Source organism: Diceros bicornis, unplaced genomic scaffold (genome assembly GCF_020826845.1).
Source record: "Diceros bicornis minor isolate mBicDic1 unplaced genomic scaffold, mDicBic1.mat.cur scaffold_1086_ctg1, whole genome shotgun sequence".
In the NCBI taxonomy this organism is placed as follows: domain Eukaryota; kingdom Metazoa; phylum Chordata; class Mammalia; order Perissodactyla; family Rhinocerotidae; genus Diceros; species Diceros bicornis.
In genome coordinates, this window is record NW_026691018.1 from 16,955 (window position 1) to 23,995 (window position 7,041).

The 7,041-nt window shown below is 56.4% G+C and overlaps 1 long non-coding RNA gene across 1 annotated transcript; it reads left to right on the forward strand.

Annotated features, from left to right (window-relative positions):
- Positions 1-419: 419 nt before the first annotated feature.
- LOC131402447 (uncharacterized) lies at positions 420-1,537 on the forward strand. Its single transcript, XR_009218673.1, has 3 exons — positions 420-570; positions 937-1,040; positions 1,526-1,537. It is a non-coding gene; the product is annotated as an uncharacterized LOC131402447 (long non-coding RNA).
- Positions 1,538-7,041: the final 5,504 nt, after the last annotated feature.

Below are 7,041 nucleotides of genomic sequence, written 5' to 3' on the forward strand. Positions count from 1 at the left end.
TTGCTGCCTTGGGGGAATGTGCATCTGAAAGAGGAGTCAGACCCCAGGATGGTCAGAATGGGTGGAAGATGCCCCTAGAGATGGTCAGGAAGGAGCTGAGTTCTGGTGCTTGGAGGAAGTGAGACTGGGCGGCGAGCAAATGCCACTTCCCTGTGCCACAGTATCGGTTCCTGGGTCATCCTGTGCTGGGTGCCCTCAGGGGACACAGGCAACACCCAGGGACTCCCACAAGCCTCAGGCCGCATTCTCAGCTTCCTGAGCTCCAGCTCTCACCACTGACCTGGCCTGGGACTGGGGCTGCAGATGCTGAGCTGGGCTGTGGCAGGGCTGGGTGACACTCCCTGTCCTCCCCAGGAGCTCTTCAAGACAGTGAGGCCCCAGGACTTCCTTGACTCCATCTGGTCCCAGTGTGACAACAGGGGCAATGAGCACCTGGCACCCAGCATCCATGCCACCACGACGCACTTTAACAGAGTGGTCGAATGTGTCATCACCACCTGCATTGGGGACCCGAGCATGATGGCCCAGGACAGGGCCAGGGTGGTGGAGCTCTGGATCCAGGTGGCCAAGGTAAGATGTGGGAGGCCCTGGAAGCCCCTCTCTGGAGTCGGGGGAACTGCCCCTTCTCCTTTCTCAGCTCTCATGTTTGAAGTCCGTGGTCTGAGCTTTTGCACAATCCTCAGGACCCTCCTGCCAGGCCTCGATGACCTGACTCCTGGTCCCTGTGCTGGGAAGCTCATCCCTTCCTGGGTTCCTTCCTTGGCTTGAGCTGAAATCCTCCTCCCTGGAAGTATTCCTCATCAGGTTCCAGCTGTGCATTTCCCGGGTCCCTGAGCTGCTGTCTCATCCACGATAGGAGACGTCAATGAGGCGACAGAAGCCAGAGGAAGCAGGGCTCCAGCTCCTCCTCACAGCTCATTCTCTTTCCTTCCTCAGGAATGCCAGGGCCTGAGGAACCTTTCCTCTCTCCATGCGATCCTCTGGGCTCTGCAGGGCCCCTCCATTCAACGTTTAAAAGAGACGTGGAGACAGGTGTCCAGGTGGGTAGGCCTCTCTCCATGCGAGCACCACCTGGGTGGACCAGACACCCCCCACAGGGCTGGCATTGCCCTTCAATCAGTTGGGACCTCCTGGGAGACAGCAAACCCTGGGGATAGGGTCTGACCTGGTTGGCAGGCTGGAAGTCTTTCTGAAAACTTAGGCCAGTGGTTCTGCTTCAGGAATCAGTTTCCCTAAGTGACAGATCATGGCTTGAACCAAATTGAAGATTTTCAAGTGTTTGCAGCAACAGAACTCTCTGTCCACATGAAATTAAGACTGTTTAAAACACATCTGCTGAGAAAATAAGAGAATGGAGGCCCCAGGTGACAATAGGAGAGCCCCCTCCCCAGTCCCAGACACCTCAGGGCTCAGAGGACACAGTGAAAATGCTCACCCAGGCTGTCTGGATCTTCTGGGTTTTCAAACAAAAGGAGTTTACCCTCAAACCACTCCACAGTGATTCTTTCCTTTTTTCCCTCCTCAGGAAGAACTGTCAAATGCTTAAAAACGTCCTCCAAACATGCCACCGGGAGAGCAGGAAGCTTCTCAAGGAGGTGAGTGGAGGCTGGAGAACTGGAAGGACGGGAGGTGAGGTGGGGAGGGACCAGGCAGGATGTGCTTTGGTAAGTTTTTCACTTAAGGTTCCCCGAGAAATAACGGTCTGCCTTGTCCAGCTGGACAGGAAGCGGGGGGTGTGAGCTGCAGGGGCAGGTGGGGACTGTTTGGGGCAGGAGGCCTTGGTCACGGGATACAGTGGTGTCGCCTGGACTGTTCCAAGAGGTGAGGTGCTGGCAGAATGAGCAGGTGTCTGGCTTCCATGCGGACCCATCAGCTGGCCCTCATCATCCTCCAGGCTGGCGGGTGGATGGAGTGGGTGGGGGTTCCTTTCTTCCTAAAGCAGCCCAGTCTGTCCTCAGGAAGCCAGGCCCCTGCTCCTCCTTCTGTCTTCACTGCACCTCACAGGGGAGGACATTCTGCCTGTCCCAGGGATGGGCACTGTGAGGTCACACAGGCCTTGTGGACACAGGGGCTGCACAGCCTTGGGCCAAATGGTGGATCTGGGACAGAACTGTGTGCTCTCTGGGACTGTGCACTCTAGCCCCATAGTGGTCACTGCTGACAAACCAGTGAGTCTCCCCCAGTGCCTTGTCGACAAGGATACGCCCCAGATGGCAATGAGAATTATCGAGGAACCTACAGATTCTTAATGGACCTTCCTGACAGATACTTAATGGCCTCCATCGAGGCCCTGGCAGGAGGGGCCTAAGGATTGTGCAAAGGCTCAGACCACAGACTTCAAACATGAGACCTGAGAAAAGAGAAGGGACATTAGAAGTTTCCAAGTGAAAAAGGATGCAAATGTCACCATTACACAGTGCCGTGGTCAACTCCTACACTGTCACTCAGATGTGGCACACGGGGGTTCCCTTCCTGAGTGAGTGAAGGAGGAGTTCTGTACAGGGACAATCCTGAGGGCATCCTAGGGAGCTGAGGACTTTGGCATGGCCTCAGGTCCAGCCTGGTGTCAGAGAATCCCAGGGGGCTGGAAAACACAGCAGCCACTTGCATGGGACCCCAAGACACCTTGTGCCTCTCCATCCATGGCTCAGGTTGACCGAGGGCCTCAACACACCCCGAGAGTCCAGAGGACAGGACATTGGTCCGAGGTGTGTCTGGAGGAGGAGTGAAGGCCAGGGGCCAGGGCCTCTGGCTGGGAGGGGGAGCGGTCTCCTCTGTGGGCCCCTGAGCCAGTCACTGCCCCTCTGTGGGCCTCAGTCTCCTCATCTGGGAAATGGAGGGAGATGATCTGTGGAGCAGGCCTCACAGGGTTGATGAGGTACAAGGGGGAGAGGAATGTGCAGGAGCTTTGTGCTCCTCCTCCTCGAGGGGGGAGGGGACAGCACTGGTGACAGTCAGATGATACTGAGTCCTCAGGGGACCCTGGGATGCATGGGGAGTCCTCCTCACACTTTCCTGATGAGGAGAGAGGCTTAGGGGCCTGGGCAGGCCTGAGGGCACAGAGAAGGGAGTGTTGGAGCTGGGAGCGATCTAGAATCAGGGCACCCTGGAATGGGAGCAGCCATAGACACCAGATGGCCAGGGTCCAAGTTCAGGGGCCTGGGAGACATGGGGAAGGGAACATGGCCTCCCTGAGCCTGTCCTTGACCCTGCAGGAGGTGTCATCTGTGAGGACCACCCTGCAGATGGACCCCCAGGAAGCCCAGGAGAGACAGCAGCAGGTGAGGTGGCCTGAGGGGGAGGGTCTAGGTGTCAGAGGAGGGGTCACTCACCTCATGGCTGGAGGCCTCCCTAAGAGATGGGTCCCTCCTCCTCCAGCCCAGCTCCAGGAGCCCAAGAGCCTGAAAGGCCTGCCCTGGAAGTGACCAGGAGGAGGCCTGGAAGGGCTGGGCCCAGGATGGGTTAGGGAGGGGAGGGGCAGGGACCACATACCCTGGGATTTGCCAAAAGCCGCCCCTGGGAGGTGACTGGGGAAGTTGGGTGGTCCTGGAGGGGGCAACTGGGGGGAGGCCGCTGAGGGTCCTAGGCTGTTCTCTGTGGGAGTCTGTGGTGGGCAGGAGGCTGGGGTGAAGGGATTTGGGGGAGGGTCCATGGGGGCACCTGAGAGGTGAGACTCATCTCACCACTCCCACCCTGATTTCACAGGGTGTCGTCCCCTTCCTGGGCACGTTCCTCTATCACCTGAAGCTGCTGGACATTGGGATGGAGGATGATCTGGAAGTGAGTGAGCCTGGAGGTGGGGCCAGAGAGCAGGATCCTGAGGTTTGAGAGGCGAGAGCCCTGCACTGGGACCTGAGCTCTCAGTACCTGGCAAACCTCCTCTCATGAGAGCCCCATGGCCACCCCTGGGAGTTGGGGAGTCAGGCCCATCTTAGCAATGTGTGAATAGACGCTCCGCATAAGCCCCCCACCAGTCTACCTGGGCTGGTGAAGCTCATAGCTGCCTGCCTGCAGAGCTGCAGGAGGCTGTGTCTGAGATGGATTCAGCCTCCCCCTCGGGCCCTGCCCCTGGGGGAGTGCCATCAGCCCCTGCAAGTGAGGAAGCACTTCTGTGTTCCAGCTGTCCCTTGCTCCCTGAGGCCTCAGTCTCCCCGTCTGTCATCAGAGAGGGTGTGCTACAGAAGGTCTCTGGCCTCAGCTCCCCTGTCCCTCCTGCTCTGGAGCCCAGAGCCTGGCCCAGTGTCAAGTTCTCTTTGTGGAAGGTCTGCCCTCTGCTGGGCCCTGACATTCCTGCAGCCTGAGAAGGGGTGTGATGGGGGTTGGTTCTGGGCTTAGGAGGCTGTTTCTGATGGACATTGGCTGTCTCCCTTCCAGGGAAATCGGGTCAACTTTCAGAAATGGTGTGACGTGAGCAGCTATGGGGAGTGTGGGGATGTGGAAATCAGAGACCTCGCCTGGCAAGACTTTCTCTGTCCTCATCCCTTGGGTCTTACATTTATCGGGAGAGTCAGATCCACAAAGCTGGGCATCCCATCACGTTGGCGGGTGCGGGAGGGGCTGGCATCAAGGACACCTTCCTGGATGAGGAACTAATTCAAGCCAACTGTGAGGACAGGCAAGTCCTGAATGGAGAGGGAAGGAAGGAGGGGTCCCGAGTGAGCACAGACCCCAGACCAGATCCTCACTCTGCACAAGTCCCTCGCAGCGTTCCCCACCCAAGCCCTGTCTGCATCCTGTCCTTCCTCCCAGAAATACAAACTCATCAGGAGGATCCAGCTGCTCCAGCAGCCTGCAAATGGATATGACCTGGAGCCCGACGAGCGATTTGGGGCCTGGTTCCAGGCCATGGAGCCCATCAGTGTCCATGAGAGGTGAGGGGGACAGGAGTTGGGTGAGGGCAGGCCAGACTCTCTCTGATGGCCAGCTCCAGAGCCTGTGGCCTGGATCGCTGATCAGTCTCAGAACTCGTAGCGTGGTGACCTATGGGGCACTGGGACTCAGCTGCTGGCAGGCTCTGGGAGGGGCACCTGAGGTGTGGCTCCTGGTAGCTCACAGGTCCACTCTGTCCTGTAGCTACTGGGTCTCCTGCCAGCTGGAGCCCGCACACCAGAAGGCGAGCAAAATGCGGCTCTTCAGGAGAACGAGGAACCGGACATCCTCCAGTTCAGGGCCAAGTGAGTGTTGGGACCAGGAGCAACTGAATCCAGGGGCTCAGTACATCTTCGGGCTAAGCATGGGCCTCGATCCCAGCTCCACTGCTGAGCAGGCCTGGGACAGGCCGCTCCCCTCTCCTCTCTGGGATTCAGTTGCATCCTCTGAAATGGGTGATGCTAAATGATGCCTCCTGCATCAGGGACAAACGAGGTGCTGTTGATGGACTGAGCACTCGGTACAGGGTTTGGATCAGAGTGCAGGGGAACAGGGAGTTGTGCCATGAATCTCAGGAAGGATCCCCAAAATAGTCTGTTTCTTCTCTTCAGCCACCATGCCCTTGGTGATGAGCCGTCACACTCTGGAGACCACAAGTGCAGCTCCTCCTGACCAGCAGGGCCACTGGGACCCTCGGGGTGCACCGGGCCAGCTCTTCCCACCCTGAGTGAACAAGGACATCCTAAGACTTTCCCTGGTTTCCCCTAAATCCCGAGAGGGAGGGCACCACCCCCTCCCTCTCCCTGACATCACGACGCCAGCCACTGTTAACCCATTGGGGAGGAGTGATATTATTTCTTTAATAGTAAATGGTAGATTTGACTCTTACATTATATCCTGTTTCTTTCACAGCCTGGGTGTTGTGGTGTGGTTCTTTCACTTCTTATGCTCATGTAAATGAGACACAGAATCTCACTTTCCTCCTTGAATGAAGAACTTGTGTATGGTCACAGCTTATTGTATGTGGGAGAAGGGAGGAGGGCCAGCCTCCTCCCTGGCTACTGAATGAAACCCTTAAGTCCCCCTTCCTCAGAGGACAGGTGCATTTCAGTGTGGTTCACCTGGGCCAGGAGCAGAGACAGCCCCTCAGATCTCCCTGGATCTAGAGGTTGGAGGAACTTTCCCAGGCAGAGCAACAACCACTGAAATGTGGGTGTCTTTCAAATAGTACTTACCAGGACCATGTCCTTCCCTAGGACAGCGGCTGTCTTTCTACAGCTTTCCAGGAAGAAGGAATGTTTTTTGCTTCTCTTGTTGATGTTTCTTTGATCAGATATTGGAAATTGCCGTTTTCTAACCAGTCTCTGGATTTGCATCAACACTGAATGAGGAAAAATGTAAAAAGATAAAAGTTTGCATGTGGAAGAGACTAGGCCAAAGGAACACCATGTGCAGATGGACTAAGGGCCGACAGGACATCCCCATCAGGCCGCCTCTAGTCCTCCCTGTTCACCCTTCGCCTAGACTGGAAACCTGGGATCCTGGCCCACGCCCTAGGAACTCCTTTTCCCGCTTGTTTCATATCCAGAGGGAAAGATTCATGATGCAGCTTTTAAAGCTACAACAGGACTTTGTTCCGTAAACCTCACTGCTCCCTGTGAACTAGGATTTCCAGCATCCCCGCACTTCCTTGTATGATTCTTTTTGGGCAGAAATTCCCTAGAAGGCCCCCAGCCTCTCTGTCAGGTACATCGTGGCCATTCCTCCCTGGCTGGGCCTGATGGATCAGGGGTGAGCTCTGGTTTGCCAGGACAATAGACCTTAATCCTGTCCACTGAATGACCCACACCGTCCCTTGCTGCCCTGGGTGACATCTGGGCCCATGTGGTTCTGAGGTCCATGGTCTTAGACAATCACTCGTTTACATACTCAGTCGTGTTGTTACTGACTTGTCCCAAAGTGGCAACTGGGCCGGTGCGAATAGAGCACTTAGTCCCTGGGACTGCTGTGTTCTTTTCCCCAGTCTGTGCTGAGGATATGTGGATTTGTGTTACAGGGATGTGAAACTTTCCTGTTGGGAGTTTTGAAAGATGAGGCAGGAGAGGGGCAGGTATAGAAGTGGGTCCAGAAGGGGAATGCCACCAATCTCAGACACCACAGACACAACAGACA